At 37.6% G+C, this 17921-nt stretch overlaps 1 protein-coding gene across 3 annotated transcripts in view; it reads right to left on the bottom strand.

Moving 5' to 3' along the window:
* LOC103036527 (probable ribonuclease ZC3H12C) overlaps positions 1 to 17514 on the bottom strand; it is a 35864-nt gene extending 18350 nt beyond the window's left edge. Inside the window, exon 1 of one of the 3 annotated variants that reach the window (XM_049469819.1) lies at positions 17375 to 17514. The gene's annotated coding sequence lies outside the window, so the exon portion shown is untranslated. Of the gene's footprint in view, positions 1 to 26; positions 304 to 16603; positions 16745 to 17374 lie in introns of those variants that run through there. The other 2 variants (XM_049469820.1, XM_049469818.1) reach the window with 2 other exon arrangements.
* Between the last annotated feature and the right edge of the window lie 407 nt (positions 17515 to 17921).

Raw genomic sequence — 17921 nt, forward strand, 5'->3', positions numbered from 1 at the left:
TCACTCAAACAGTTGAATGCACTCACCGGCAGTCGGGACAGCGCACATCCAAGAAAGTACACAAAAAAGAAAGTTCCTCAAAGATAAGTGCAAGTAACTTCACTCAATCCAGCGTCAGCAGATTGTCTCGTCCCCAAGATTCCTGCGAGTGCGCTCCTACACTCTTGAAAGCAGACCCAAAAGCAGGAGATCCGATCCCAAAGCTCGCGGGTTCCCAGGGGCCTTCCAACGGCCAGAAGACGAAGGGACTCTGCACCATAGATCTTTTTTCCACAGAAGGCGGTTTGAACAATGAGAGCTGCAGCAGATGGAGGTACAATGTCTACCATTACCCCATTAGTGAGTGCCGGCCTGCTGACCAATGGGAGCCCGGCAAGCTCACAATGGAACACACGCGCACACACTCGAGCGCACACGAACACGGGGGAGTGTGCGGATAAGCCAGTGGCTGTCATTCCAAAAGGGTCTTCCCTCATGCGGCCCATGAATCAACAAGGGGTGTGTGGCCCAACAATGGGGCCCACACAAAAGAGGCCTTAGCAGGCAGCTGCAGCACGAGGCCTCAGCCATTAGGGAGCAGACCGGCAGTGGGAAACACCTGGCTAGTTGAGGGACTGCGGTGGCTCACCCCTTCTTTGTTTTTTTTTTGTTTTTTTGTGGACTGGAGGCTTCCAGGGGGGGCTGGTAGCTGGGTCGTGGCTGAACAATAGGGCAAATTATGTTAAAAGCGTGTTCCTCAAAAAGAGAGAGCTTTAAGAAAGGGAGAATGAGGGAGAGTGTGTGTGTGTGTGGGGTGGTGGGGGTGGTTGTTCAGAGAGGTCGAAGTGTGTGCGCTGGGTGGGGTGATGGTGGTGGTGGTTTAGGGGGGCATCCGAACAACTATGCGCAATAAGTGTGTTCCACTGGCTGTAGAAGGAAGAAAAAAAAAAAAAGACATCTTCATTGTTGAGACACACTTCCACAGAAATGCAGAAGCCACTATGACGAGCTGCTCGCTCCAGATGACTCAGCCATAATGTTCTCCTGCTCTTCCACAAGTCAAACGTTGTCGGCTTCTCGTGTTTCCACTTCTGAAATGTCACCCTACCTCTTCTCACACTGCAGGCTTTGCATTGTAGACTGAAAGATTTGCATGCAGAGATTACTCTGATAACGCATCGGCTTGTCGAAACACGAGTTCGGGTCCCGCTGAAAGTTTAATTAAAGCAGTCTGACTGTGAAAATACTAAGAATACATCAATATAGGAGATCTGGGCAAATAAGGACATCTGATGTTATTCCTTTACATGCAGCTTTGGAAAAAAATAAGGGACCACTTAAAAATGATGAGTTTCTTTGATTTAACCAAATTGAAAACCTTTGGAATATAATCAAGAAAAAGATGGATGATCACAAGCTACCAAACCAAGCTGAACTGCTTGAATTTTTGCACCAGGAGTAGCATAAAGTTATCCAAAAGCAGTGTGTAACTGGTGAAGGAGAAAATGCCAAGATGCATGAAAACTGTGATTAAAAAACAGGGTTATTCCTCCAAATATTGATTTCTGAACTCCTAAAACTTTACGAATATGAACTTGATTTCTTTGCATTTTTTGAGGTCTGAAAGCTCTGCATCTTTTTTTGTTATTTCAGCCATTTCTCATTTTCTGCAAATAAATGCTCTAAATGACAATATTTTTATTTGGAATTTGGAAGAAATGTTGTCTGTAGTTTATAGAATAAAACAACAATGTTTATTTTACTCAAACATATACCTATAAATAGCAAAATCAGAGAAACTGATTCAGAAACTGAAGTGGTCTCATTATTTTTTTTCCACGTCATCTGTGATCTTGGTGGTAATTTTTATATATGCAACGTAATTATCATTCCAAAAACCTTATATCTACAAAATGTTACTGTACAGAAGAAGAAAAAACTGTCAATAATGAAAAATTATTTTATATAAAATACATTTTGAATATTTCTTTTGGCCCAATTTTAATGAATACTGAACTGCCATATAAAAACTATGTGAAGAAAAGAAAAGTAAAAAACTGCACAAATGGGAGCCAATCTGCAGCTTTTCTACTATTTCACTCGTCCTGACCCTCTACATACATATATATAAGGGCTAAACTATACTGAAGTCAACTGACATTGCAATAGTTTTTTTTTTTTTACAGTGTATATGTTGCGATATAAAAAAAAAACTAAACAGACATTTAACCAAAAGACAATGACCCAACATGCTTCCATATTAATCATGCACTCTGTATATTTAAAATTGAGTAAAATACAAAATACTAAGCAGACGTTGTCTGCCTCTGGTAGGTTCATCATAGAAAATAAACCCTATGTGGATTATTAAGCAAAAGACATAGTATGATGAAATTAATTTGAGTGAACCTGCAATATATCACAATCGATGTGCATGAGCATTATTGTGATGATGATATATAAATATAAAATGCAAATATGTAGGGGTGTGCCATATCGTATTGTATGGAATAATATTGCCAACATTTTTTAATATTGTGAACGATATAATACCCAGAAATATCCCACCCCTAATTATCACATAAGGGTACTACTTTTTTTGTTGTTTTTAGCAAAAGAAAAATTCACACTGTTCTCATTTCCTATTATATATCTTTTACAGATAGATAATATCTGTCCAGTATCATTTGTTTTACTTTAATCCTGGATATATGGAGATATATGGAGTGCATTATTAGTATCATGACATTCTGAATCATTGACTTCTGTTACAAATCTGATAAAATTCAGTTAGGGGTGTGAAATATCATATTGTATGAAAAAATACAATTTTATTCTCATTTTGTTGCAGTAGTGTATTCTTGTTTTTTTTTTTATATTGACAAGAAAATCGTTATCGTGAAAATACTATAAAATATTGTGATATTATTTTAGGGTCATATCACCCACCCTATATGCCAGTGCAGTAGGTCAGAATTACCTTAATTTGGTTCAATAAATACATCAATTAATACATATTTGAAATTCTAAAAAAAAATTTTTTGAATCTACATTTTTTTTATGATCTGTCACACATTTATGACTACAGAAATCTAACGTTATTAAATGTGGCACTCAAATTAAACAGCTGCTACAGCAAGTAAAAATAAACTGTTTAATCAAAAGTTGAAGCAAATGGGTTTTCTAATAGATGGTATTGGTGCAAGGTGACAATTTATAGGTGACAAACCTGCATTTTTGTAACAACTACAACTTCAGGTCCAAATAAACATATAAGAAGTATGGAAAAGTACAGATAGATATTAAACCTAACTCTAAAAAAAACAAAACTTTCAAAACAATAGCTAAGTACAATTACTCCAAATAAGATCCTCAAACAAGTGGTGAAACACCAAGTACAGCTGCCTAGGCTAGGGTAAAAAAAATAGAGAAAACTGACATTCACACTTCTAGCATTTATGAAAGGCTTAAACTAAATAAATAAATAAGTGTTTTACTTAATATGACGGTCACATTTTTTCTGAAAAAAAAATCTAAACCTGAATAGACGTCACTTGTAAATCTTGTGCAACTTATGCACAACAGAGCAGCGCAACTAATCACATGTGAATCATGGTCACAATGTGAATTTTCATGGTAAACACATCGCAAAGGCCTGTGATAACAGAACTGATCCAATTACACAGAGTGCCACACGTGCCAAAGTGACGTCATTATATCAGAGCAAAAGAGTGTCTGAAACATAAGTGTCATGGTATGCTTGCCTGAACAGAAAATTAAAGCTAAATTTAAGTGTTATCCACTATGCTATCCAGCTACTTGCATTAAAATAAGCAAGTACATTTACTGTAAATACCTATGCTATTCCTATTACTAACTACTAGCCTCTAACTTAGTACTCACAGGAATTTTAAACACTGCAGATTGCAAAAACGAGGCATTTTGTATGTTACATGTATAACCATGACCACCACTGTTCACCATTTAGAATGCAGCAACACTTTTGCAATTTTAAAGCTTCCTACTAAAAATACAATAGCTATGGTTATAAGTCTGATATAGCGATTTCTTTTTGAACTATTACATAAAACTGTAGGCTAAGCAATTAATCAATCATGAATCAAAACCTTCGATTTCCCTATTTTATATTCATGTACTGTTACTTTCAAAACAACCTGCAGCGCGAAAACACTGAAAACACCCTAAAACTTTGGCCTATCCATAGGTAAAAGGTAAAAGACGCAAGGAGCAGCCTGAAAATGGACAAAAGTAGGCCTGGACAATAATTCGATATCGGTATTTATCGCGATAAGAAATGTTTCAATAACGGTGATATCAGTTTTGTGGTATATCGATATGTATTATTTACAGAATCACGGACAGGCGTTTTTACTGGCGTCAGCTCGCCGCAGAGCTCAACACAGCCCCCGTAGCTGGGCTACGTCAGTGCGTGATGACGTAACCACACAGGCACGTAGCCAAATAGGCTAGGCTAGGCAAGGCTAGGTTAAAATGGCTAGGCTCGGGTCCGCTTCGCTACGCAGCAAAAATGTCTCGCGCTGGAGCCAAACGGAGCCGGGACGAGCGGATCCAAGGCTAAGGTAGACTCGGTTCGGTCGGCCCCGGATCCTCGAGGCCGGCCGCGGGTCCTCGAAGCTGGACGCGAGTCCGCTCGCTCGGCCGTGGGTCCTCGAGGCCGGCCGCGGGTCCGCTCGCTCGGCCGTGGGTCCTCGAGGCCGGCCGCGGGTCCGCTCACTCGGCCGCGGGTCCGACCGCGGGTCCGCTCCCTTGCCGCTTTGCTGCAAATTGTGCCGGAAAGTGCAGCCGACCAGCAGCGGTAATGTTAATACATCTAATCTGTTCCACCAGTTCAAGCAACTCCACTACATACAATATTTTTCTTATAACGTTACTGACTGAAGCACTTTTACAGCTTATGTTGTAACTAAGTTATTCATAGTTGATAAAGCCTGTAGGTTTGTTTATTTGACGGGAAAATCTTGTCGCTTTATTTATAAAGGCTTCTTGTATTCTATATCCTAGTTGAAACACTTTTGTTTTAATCTGTTAAATTTGTTCACAAAGAATAAGAAGCTCGGCCTCTGTTGTAATTTAAAGTTATTTTTATTGGTAATAGTTATATAGCAGGGTTTCCCCCAGGATTTCCTTGAAGGTGCGGTGGCAGGACCCCCCGGTTGGGAACCGATAATTTATATCACGTTAATGATATCACGATATAACACAATTACACATGTTTCCAGTTATTTTCTTTATTTCCAACTGTCACTGAAAAATGCCCACTTAAAACAAAAAGTTGCAAAAAGTAGGTTTCTTTAAAATAAATCCTTATTGTTCTTTTTTCAGATACGGTAAACGTAAAAGTGTGCAACACAAAATGTTAAATTATACATATCAATATCTTTAATCTTTAATTTAATTACAATAAAATGTTTACTGGACCGTGAAAACAAATGCATCACAGAGCTGTTCTAGGGTGCCTCTATTCTAGGGCCCTACATCCTTGCTTTATGACAGCTCCAGAAACAGAAACATAGCGTGATTTTCACTCCACCAGGTGAGTGAGCCTGAGTAGACACCTGCGTAAGTTGAAGCTGTTTAATCACTGTTTAATTCATCTCTCTCTCGCGCGCGCATTATGTTTCAGTCTCTCTCTCTCTCTCTCTCTCTCTCTCGCATTATGTTTCAGTCTCTCTCTCTCGCTATTTACAGGCGCGCTCTCGCTCTCTCTCTCTCTCTCTCTCTCGCGTTATGTTTCAGTCTCTCTCTCTCGCTGTGTCCTATACTCACACTCTCTCTCTCGCGCGCGCGTTATGTTGGCACTGCATGACTAACTACCGATTTCCACCCCCGAAGTTCAACACATGGCTGACGGAATTATTCCCCCCTAAATTTAGCTCCGGCAAATTTAAGACATTTTGGTTGAAATTTTAAGACAAAATAAGACTTTTCAAGGCCTTATTTGACAAAAATGAAATTTAATACCATTTAAGACTTTTTAAGGACCCGCGGCCACCCTGCTACATGTGCAGGACTGGAACACAGCTGTGCGTTTAGGAATTACGGCTAGAGAAGCCCTCACCTGTAGCCTCCCGAAATAGATGCAACATGCGAAACCAGCCGTGTTGTGTAGGCTACGTCTACAACATATTACCGATATAACCCTTGAACAATGTTCAACAACTTGTTCACAAATATAAAAAAACATCATTTCAGCGCCACATACCTCGGATTCAGTTGTCCAGTTTGACAGCCGGTGTCCTGTCGAGATGATCAAATTCCAGTGTCAGAAACGAGAGAGGGCGGGGCAACGCTGATCAAGCGCGGGAAAAACGCCGGGCTCCGAATTTTCACGAAGGGTGGCGGGGAAGAACGAAGGCGTGGCGGACCGCCGCACTGAAATGAACGTGGCGGAAACCCTGTATAGGCTTATGTTTGACAGGGATGTCATGTTATTATTTTGCTATATGCAAATAATATTGAGCATTGATTTATTTTGACTACTTTTATTTCTAAAGTATTAAAGTTTTTGTGAAAGGAGGTTTCAAAGGCTTAAATTAAATTTTCAGACAGTAGTAGGTACAGATTTCCGATAGATCGATAGATCGATAGATCGATAGATCGATAGATAGATAGATAGATAGATAGATAGAAGTGCATATAATGAGGGTATCTGATGCCAGCCATACAAAAAGTGCAAATACACAGTTACATAATAATTTAAATTCGTAGTGCTGCAGGGATTGCAGGGCTTCTTAGCCGTTTTCTGAGGCCTATTTAAGTATTTATATCGATATCGAAATTATATCGTATCGACCGAAATTTAAGGAATATATCGTGATATAAATTTTGGCCATATCGTCCAGCACTAGACAAAAGTACATATTTTTTGTTTCTATTGAGTGTTTTAATCTGTTAAACTGTTAAAAAAATAACAACAGATTTACAGCTTTTTTCATATTTTCAATTCTGATTTGGTAATAAAACTCATTTTATATTACACCTGGCCACAGGAGAAAGTAGCTACAGTGCCAAAGGTTAATAAAAAGCTTTAAAAAACATTGAAAGGAAACCAAGGAAAAGCAAAACATGGACATGCCTGAATAATGTGCCCTATTTAAAGTAAGCTTAAAGGCATTTTCAATGATAAACCTCCTCTGATGCTGGAGAAAATGAAATCAAAACTTAATTAGAAGCATGTGCTAGTTTGTATAGGCACGGCAGTTTACATGCTGTGTGAAAGCCATAGGCTCACTGACTATTCATTTCAAATATTTTTTTTGAATTTTGGCTTCTCTTTTAGCAAAACAAGAACTTACAAAATTATATATATTTTTTTAATATAAAAAACTAGTGTATTTTTAATAGTGAAAAAGTGTTGACGCTACACTCAATCAGACTTGTTTTAATGAATGTGAATTGAAAAACAATTCAAGTAACATGCTTTCTCCAGTAACCACAACTGGAAAAATCCATACTGGTCAACCTCTAATTACCTCTGGACAAAGCTCCTGGTTCATTAAGTCTGTGATTAAAACATGCCTTTACTCTTAACAAGATTGAAAGCAAATTTGAATAGAATCAGATATGCACCGAATATCAGACAACTGATACTGTTCATCTGGAAATGACAAAAAATAAAAATAAAAATAAATAATGCACTTTTGGTCTCCGGAAATACCAATAATAACTGAGATGGAAAATAATTTAAACTGAACAATTTTGTGCTTTGCTGACACATCTGCTAGGATGAGCTTTTAATAATGAGTATTTTAATTTAAATAATCAGTGATATATTAACAAAAAACTAAATTATACATACACATTAGTGATGTCAGTGACTTAATAATAAATTGTATTAATCACAATATTTAAATCATGATTCATATATTTTTTTTAAATGTTGCTAATTACTAATCTTGTTGGAGGGGGATGTTAATAGAACTTTATATCTTATAACTATAAATTTATCAATATATATAATAGTCTTTTGTGTGATATACAAAGAGACGTTAAAGTATTTTCACATTACAATATGACAAACACTGAATGCATCCAGATCTTAGCCTTGACATAAGCCATATATACATTTTAAGAGCTAAAAATGAACATTTTAATTTTCACATTTGCAATTTTGATTTGGTATTGAACCACAACAGAAAGTAACTATGGAAAAACAAAACATGGCCGTGTAGAAATGTGAACTGTTCAAGGAAATGGCAGATATAAACAAACAGATATTTTTTCTGTATTCTAATATCTCAGAGAGGAAATTTACGCTAGTATGGCTGCATACTGTGTGTGAGACAGAGCAATTATGTGACTGGCCCTGATTTTAGATTAGATATTCAGATCAGTGACATCCCTAGTATTTGATATTCAGCCTTCGGATTAAAGTTTTATTTGGTTCGGTTTTGGGTATGAGTACAATGTGCCCTTTCGAGATACATTTTAAGAGCTAAAAATTAACGAAAACTCAAGTTTCATAGTTATTACTGAGCAAAACAGGTCAAATCTCCCCACACAACAATAATCGTCAACTGGGTTTTAATGCAACTGTCAATCATTCTTTTTAAATATCCCAACAATCTTCTAAGTTTCCTTTGCCTCAAACACCAATAATAAATCAGTCAATAATTACTGGAGGATAAAAGTGCACTGTCCATTAATACCACCAATATCACCATAATCAAGGCATACATTTTAGGTCTGTACTGCAATTCATTTGCATTTGTTGGCAAACTAACCTCCATGGATCATCAGAGCAATAAAAAAACACTTTCCACTCACAATGAAAAAGTGACAGCCGAAACAATGCCTCATATCCTCATATCAATCACTTCATCCAACATCCTGTCTTTAAATCTTTTTACAATAAATAAAAAAAAAAAAAGAGAGCCTTAGGATAAAAACGCTTTACAAACTCTGTCTCTAAAACTGAGTGAATCCTCTATCACTCATACAGTTAGCGGGACTGAAACAAAAGCCTGAATACACTGTGGTCAGGTCAACACTGAAGCTGGTTGGACTGGACAAGCTGCTTGACTCGTGGTGACTTTCTAATTGATCCTCAGCTGCTGACTCCCTCCTCAGGGTCAGCTAACTGACGACCATCTGCTTGGTGGGCCAAAGTAAACAGGTGTCTTCATGACACCAACTGCTGGAGGCTATCAAATGCTCCTGTTTTGTTCAGGCCTGACATTCGCTGATGCAGCGTTTTAGTGTAATTCTGACCACAAACAGCAACTTGTTTGACTGATCCAGATTACTGTTTTATTACCCGTATATATCAACAGATGTGGTGGAGACTGACATAGCAGTTTTAATACTATTACCACCATAACTACTATTGACTATGACTATTAATATCATCTCTACTACTAGTATATTTTCTATTACTGTTACTTCAACTACAAGTAGTACTACTCTAATTTAGGGCTGCACAATACTGTATTTTGTTTCAGCATTTTCATCACAATGTGTGATTATGCAATACTTACATAGCAGGGTGTGTCATATTGCATAAAATGTATTTATATGCTTTTTTTGCTGCCCAATACAAAAGGATTTTTAAAAACTTCTCATTTTCCATAACTTATCTACCAGAGGCAGACTGTATTTACCCAATATTAGGGACACACAAAAAATTAGGTGAAAAGGACCAAATTAATTAATATAAAATACCAAACACTGACATTTTCTTAGAGAAGAAAGAAATATATTTAGGCTAGGCTATTTAATTTATGCAGTGGAGAAAATTAAATGAGAAATCCGGTGTGAAATAGACTTGAGGTGCAGTAAAACTTGATAACGAATATGAACTTTTGTTGAAAAGCCCACCTTCGTTCACCACCAGCATTCCGAAATGCAGCACATTTAGCTCGTGATCCCAACAGGGATACAATCCAGGCCCTGATATATTTAAAACAAGGCACTGAGAACTTGTTAATGATGTAAAAATAGCCATATGCACTGGCAACGCTATATCTCTATCAGTAGAATTGTAATCTTGTGGGGAGCATAGACAAAACTCTGTACTTTGGAATGCTGGGGATGAACAGTGGACTATTTGATAAAAAAAAAGTTTCATATTTTGCATTAATCTGTTTGTGTTTAACTGTGTTAATTGTGTTAGATTTCGCATTTCTAGCCAATATAAAATCTACCTAATATATATTTTCATATAAACATATTCTGAACAGTTCAGGTGAAATGCAGTACAAACAAATCTGTATCTTTTAATATCACAACAGATATGTCGCAAAAACATTTTTTCCTCTAATATCCTACTTCAATTACTCCTACTACCACTACCACTATAGTCACTACAATTACTGCTACCTTTAATATTAGCAGTACTACTTTAAATATAACTATTACCACTACTATCACCACTGATATTGATATTAATACTACATCTACTACTAGTAGTACAACTATTACACCCATCACCATTACTAGTAGTACTACATCTAATACTACATCTACTAATTGTAGTGTTGCTACAATTATTACTATAACACTCTCTCTACTGCTAGTTAGGCCGGTCACATTTTTTTAGACAATATACCGTCCCAGAAATATAATACAAGCTCATTCATGTAAATACAATAAGTATAACAGTGTTCAACAAAAAATACTGGGGTCATGTCCATATAATTTATATATTTATACTCAATATTATCACCAACATTGTTGAATATATTATACCACAACTTATCGTGCCCTATCACCCACCCCTAATTATCACATCAGGGTACTATTTTTTGGCTGTTTTTAGCAAAAGAATAATTCACACTCTTCTCATTCCCCATTATATATATACTAGATACAGATTATATCTGTCCAGTATCATTTATTTTACTTTATTCCTGGATATATGGAGATATTTGGAGTGAATTATTATTGACTTCCGTTACAAATCTGATAAAATTCTTGTATTTTTTAATATCTCATTTAGGGGTGTGCCATATCATATCGTATGCAACAATAAAATGTATTTTTTCATTTTGTTGCAGTAGTTTATTTTTGAAATATTTTTTTATTAATTCAGTGTTTTGTCATATTGCCAAGAGTATCATTATCACGAAAATACCATGAAATAGTGTGATATTATTTTAGGGCCATATTGCCCACCCCTAGTGTCTACAATGGTCATTATAGGAACCTACATTATACCTCTGAACGACCACTTCTGTCTTTACTTTGAACGTTTAGTGCGCTAACCAACCCGCAATTACGACCCTACCATATAGATCCTCCAGTTTAATACTGTAACAGTCACTTTTTCACTAAACCCACTGCCAGTGGCTGAGTCATGCCAAAAAAAAAGGAGAAACCGCCTATATTATAACAAAGGAGAAGTGCATCGGGGGTGGTGGCCTACACTGACCCTCACAAAGGCCAGCTGAGATGGCCACAGCAAAGCCAAGGGGGATAAAGTTCCAAATCCCATTTACTCAGCCAGTCCTCTCAAATCAAAGGGGCAGCAGAAGGAGGCCTTATGTCAGAGGTGTCGTCTCCAGGCCCTTCCTTAGGCCCGCTGTTTACGCACCCTTTCAGCTGCAGGATCACCACCAGACTCCAGGCCTTAAGGGCATTAGACCGGCTTGAGGTGCACAAGTCTTAAAGGTATTAGCACAAAATATGACCTTTGATCTAAAAGTCACTTAACTGGCAGACTGGCACATTCCCAAATATCTGGACGTTCATAACTACCGATTTCAACAATAACACACACTGCGTATTGTGAACATTTCAGATCTTCTAATCTTATTGTACGCTATATGTCAAAATGGTTGAGGAAAGCTCTTCTAATGAATGCATTCAGCTACTTTAGTTTGCACACACAGATGTGTAAATGCTTACATACAAACACACAGCTTGTCTAGACCCTGTAGGAGAAAAGTACTGCAGAATAACCCTGTAGAAGAACAGCAGAATAGGACTATCTGGAGCAGATAAACTAACATGAACCTACTGGAATCAGGCCTAATGGCAGGCATGGGCTAGAGAGGTATTAATCCACCCAGCATTGAGCTGTGGAGCAGTGGAACTGTTCTCTAAAATGATGGTGCTTAGGGGTGTGACATTACATATCATACTCAATAATATCGCCAACATTTTTGAATATAGTGAACGATGTTATACCCTGAATTATCATGCCATATCACCCTCCCCTATTTATTACATTAGTGTACTACTTTTTTGCTTTTTTTAGCAAAAGAAAAACTCACACTCTGTTCGGTACAATTCTGTTACAAATCTGATAAAATTCTTGTATTTTTTTATCTTAGTTAGGGGTTTGCCATATCATTTCGTATGCAACAATAAAATTTAATTTATTTGTGCTGTCATATCACCAAGAGTACTGTTATCGTGAAAATATACTATAAATGTTGTGATATCCTTTTAGGGCCATATCACCCACTCCTAATGATGCTACATCCAATACTTCTGTGATTAATTGTGAAGTTGGTGGTGAGGTGGATTTTAGTAGTTATCATCAAACATCCTAACAGCAATGCTACAAAATCTAGTAAAAGCCTTTCCTGGACAGTAGGCGTCCAAATAATTTTTCCATATAAAGTAATATAGTGTACATCCACTGCACATTTAATATGGTTCTGGATGGTCCAGACATCCAATCATATAAAGGTAATCTATGACATCTAATAACAGAACCAGTGTTGTGATGAAATCCGACGTACCCTTTATATAAATATGCCACATAGCAACAGATTACACTGGTGAGTCATGTATTTACTATAACTGTAGACAGTGCTGTTCATGCATTCTTAACACTCTTAATAATTACGCATCATGAGGTCATCATAGAGAGATGTCTAGATGATCATGTCTACAGACAATCAACCTCTACTTTAACAGTTTCTCCCTTACAGCTCAATACACTTATAACGACAGAGATGATAACAGCAGAGATGATATCTGCTTTGTTTATATAGTTTGTGCCTAACAAACAGATTCTCATGAATCATTATCTCTACAATCTTACCACCCACAGTCTAATCACAGGACAACAAGAACAACTACTGTTGTTACTTGTTTGATCACCAGATCTACGGAGAAACAGAATTAGACTAGATTTCTGGCTTAAATGAGCATATATCTCCGATGTACTGAAAAAAATGTATATGTGTGAGTGGGCGATGGTAAATAGCCTTAATAGGCTAAATTCCAGTCTTCAGGCAACTTCAGGCAAGTCAATTTAAAAAAAATCAACTCTTCCGAGAATGACTTCCAGCAATTGAGATGGATGGCACACATAAATCAAATTTGTTAATCTAATCAAATTTTTATTACACACAATATCTGACCCAGCAACATCCGGATTACTCTATTCAGACAGTATCTGAATAGCCAAAGTCAGATTACAGCCTATTAAAGATTAGCTCATGGTCGGGCAAAAGCGATCTTCCTTGAATTCCATCTCCTCAATTGCACTAAGTAATGATGATGGATTATGTGCCACAGGCCGAGGCTGTGATGCAGGCTGGGTGTGCAGAAGAGCAGAAGGAGGATGCCATGCTCTGGGGGCCCAGGGTGAGGACCTTACAGGCTGGCTGAGAATGGGGAGATGGTCCCTCAAGGGATGGGGCCAGCTGTTGGGCCGAGCCCAGACATCATCTCCAGCCAGCAGCCAGCACGTCCCATTGTGAGGCCTGGGCCTCTGCTCAAACCTTTCACCAGGCCACGGTCATGTCTGAAGGGGTGGGGGTGAGCACACAGCTGACTAGGCAAGTATGGAAGCCCAGTGGGACGCAGACGGACACGCAGTCGGTCCCTCGGTACACAATCTGTTTCCACGGCTTACACGGAACGGTGGTGACAAACCAAGGCAGAATATGAGGCGGAAACGCCTCAAAAAAAGGAGTCGAATGCGAGATTCGTGATATGCACATATTTTAGTGAAGCCTTTTTGGATAACAGCGAGAACTCTTTTCAGGCATAAATATGCCTGGACTTGACCCAAATAAACTGCATATATTCAAGTGAAGTGAATGCAAATGTAGGAGAACACACAACACAATTTAGAACCTGTTCAGAATGAACAAAATACTTGGCCCATGGTCATAGATGCTGACATGGCATAAAGAAGCATAGCTATTATAGCTACGTATAAGACTAATTTTAACAGCTTGGCTGGGTGCAGTGATTCTCACTGCCCTGCATATTTCAGAATTCTCTACAAAGCCTTCCTGCTCTGGATGTATTAGAGCAAGAAACAAACAAAAAAGAAACTAAACTGCACTGCGTTACCCTATCTAAACTAAGCTGAAAGCAATGAATATTGAAACAATGTCTATGCGAAAAAAGAGCTTTTGCCTAATCTGCTTGCTTTTTGGACATTTTTAAATGCATTGTGGATACATTATATCCATTATACTATACATTATTATATTTACTGCATTTAGTGCATTCTTCACAACCAACCAACAAACAACTCAAAAAACAACTCTATATTAGTTAGGCCAAGCAGAGTGCTCCTTCTGCCCCATTGGAAAACCCCATTGACAGGGAACCAGCCCATCACAGAGTACCACACACAATTTAGCATTACCAGTTCACCTATACGATGTGTATTTTTGGGAGGTAGGTTATTTTGGTAGTTGACTAAAATACTGAGTATTTTTTCGATTAGTTGATTAGACAATGATTATTTCTGCCATGCTGATGCATAGTTCACATTTCATGAATTTATACTGGTTTGCCAATCGCTGACTGTTTTTCGTTGATCGGCAACAAAAACCTCTGCTTGGATGCCGATCACTCGGCGCTTGCTCATTTGGCATTTAGAATGCTTAAGGTCTGACCCAGTCGGAGTCTGGAATTCAAATGCAGCAGCTACCTAAATGGGATCTTGTAGAAAGAGAGATGTCAAAAAACATGTAATTTGTTCCCAGTATTCGTATTTAGTATTAAAACCGAAATATGACAATTTTTTATAATCAACATTGTCAATGTAAACTAATCATGGAAGCTCTAATTAATAGATCCCTATCAGCTACTGCTACGTTATTTGAGTCTTGGCAAAAACTCAGATAAGCAATTATCGTCTAACAGTTTCTCAAAAGTATGACGAGCCATCTTGAAAGCAATTTCAAGTATCTGTATTAATCACGTGATCTTTACTTGCAGGCGCGAGCCACCTGTTCCAATACATCTCAGTGATAAAGCGACAGAGAATTAAAACAGTGAATATTAATCATGAAGAAAAACAGCAGTGAACTTTAGAAGCTTATGGATTCATATAGCTTTAGTTCTGAAAAGAAAACACCGGCTTGTTCAAACAGAAAAACACTTAAGATTCTGTAAAACATAAGTTTTCAATAAAAATAGCTTAGAGATAAAGGTATTAGGATTTTTGTCTTTATCTTTTTTAGATAACAAAAACATTTTGGTTACACCACACCGCAATACTACATGACATGTAACTAGCTCCAGTATTTCAAGGCAGGCAAGTCTTTTCAAATACTTGGCGGGGTTCCCTTTAAATTAGGGGAAACCTGAGGCCATTAGTTTCTACTCCAGGCACTATCAACAGAAGTGCCTGCTCATACATAATGAGGTAGAAACTCAGGGGAGGGAGGGATATCTAAGCAGCACATCTGCCACAAATTTTAGCTCCTGACCACATTTTCACTTAAGCTAGACAGAGTTATAGCTTTATAGTCAAGCTAGCTACTAGTTGTTCAACACTAGTACAAAGACAGTATTTTTGGAGAAAGCTGACTAGCTAATACAGTGGTCACCTCATAAACACCACATAAAATCACTGGTTGAATCTTAAAATATAAAAGGTATATTTCCAGGTTTTTTAAAAACTGTTTTGGTATATGAATTATATCTGTATTTGGCGATAATTGCTTAAAAAAAAAAAAAAAAACAGTGGTCCAGTAGACAAAGGCACTGCCACTATGATCAGGAGATCGCAGGTTCGAATCCCAGTCATGCATCTCCTATCAGCTGCCAGAGACCTAAAAGAGCACAACTGGACCTTGCTCTCTTTGGGTGGTTAGATGGCGCTCTCTCCCCACAACACTTCAAAGGTGATATCTGTCAGCACAAGGTGTCTGTGAGCTGATGTATCGAAACCGAGTCACTGCGTTTTCCTCCAAAAGCACTGGATATTCGGCAATGCTACATCTGCAGCAGTTCGAAAGGATTTACCGATATAATTCCAGTATCATTGTGCATCCCTAACAAATATAATCTGCCTCAGGTAGAAGTCATGGAAAAAGGGGAACATTTTAAATACAAAAATATTCATTTTGTATCAAGCAAAAAAAGAGTAAGCTATGTGGTATTAGTTTTTTAAACTAATATAACGTTAATTATAATTTGCTCAGCCTGAATAAAGAAATCAGGTACACTTAGGTTAATATTTTTCAGAAGATAACTGGACAACCCACAGTTTTATCGCAAGCAAGGCTATCTAGTTAGATAAGCTTTAGCTAAAATTAGAGCTAGGTTACACTAGCTAGTTAGGTTAGCTAAGCTAGTTCAGCAAACAGTAGTAAAAATATAGAAAGATTAATTAACTACACTGAGCTCCTAAACGAGCTGGATATACACAGTTACTCACCCTGGTTTTATTCTGTTTCTCACAACAACGCTAAAAGCTAATATTCATATTTTTTCCACCCAAAACAGCCGTTTTAGCGTTTTAGCTACCCAACACAACAAGCAACAGTTAACCAGCACTGTTAGCTAACCAGCGCTACGACCGTTACCTGCCGCGTCTCGCGCCGCTGCTAGTCAACTTTGTGTTTTTAGCATGCCCGCTAGCTGCTAGAACAGCCGAGCCGGTGTTCTGCCCAGTTCTGCTACCGGTCAATACATGCGTCTTACCGGCACTGCGCATGCGCCAACGTTTAATTTTATTTTTCGAATGTTTTCAGATTTTTTAAAAGTTCAGAGTATTTCAAAATAATTTTCTTATCTTTGTCTGTACTAATCAAAAAGGGCTTACTGTAATTATTTGCTTGAGTGTTACAAAAGTGTCTAAATGGCAATTAATAGATTTTTTTAAATAAATAATTTATAAACACAAGTATTTTTTTCTAATCAGCTCTGCACCATAACTTTACTCTGATATATTCTAAATCTAAACATCATCAAATATCATTATACATGTGAATATAAGTTAACTAGCTAGCTTTACACCAGAGTAGCAAAGTTTGGCAAGGTAGCACTTATCGACACAACACGGGGCTGAACAGTTTCAGCTACGGGAGTGCTCGTTTCAGAGCGAGAGAGGAATAAAACAGACCTAAAACCTGCCTTATCGTTTAACTCTCCCCCACATTTACCTCAGAAATCGCGGTAAAATATATCAGCTATAAATGAAACATACCGTGTTCATGGTGCATCCTAGCTAACCTTGCTAGGTAGCGTTAGCTTGCCGGAGCTACAGCAGCAGCAGCAGCAGCGCTCCTCACTCACTCACTCCCTCACTCACTCAGCCCCGCTGCCGCCCCTCCTCACTCACACACTGTGCCAAGATCTGTCCAGCCACCTGCCAGGCACCGAGCCTCTCTCACACAAACACACAGAGGGAGAGCAGTTCAACACACTATACACCTCAGTGTGCCACACTCATACATGATTCTGAACTAAATAATCCCAAAAAAAAAAAAAAAAAAAAATATATATATATATATATATATATATATATATATATATATATATATATATATATATATATATATATATATATATATATACACTAGTGCATCTAAAAAAACTAGACTATCAAAAAAAAGTTACTGCATTTCAGTTATTTCTGTTCAAAATGTAAATCTCATATACTATATAGATGTATTACACACAGTTATCTATTTTAAGCGTTTATTTCTTTTATTGTTGATGATTAATGAAAGAAAATCCAAAAATCAGTGTCT

Source organism: Astyanax mexicanus, chromosome 21 (assembly GCF_023375975.1).
Source record: "Astyanax mexicanus isolate ESR-SI-001 chromosome 21, AstMex3_surface, whole genome shotgun sequence".
Lineage (NCBI taxonomy): Eukaryota > Metazoa > Chordata > Actinopteri > Characiformes > Acestrorhamphidae > Astyanax > Astyanax mexicanus.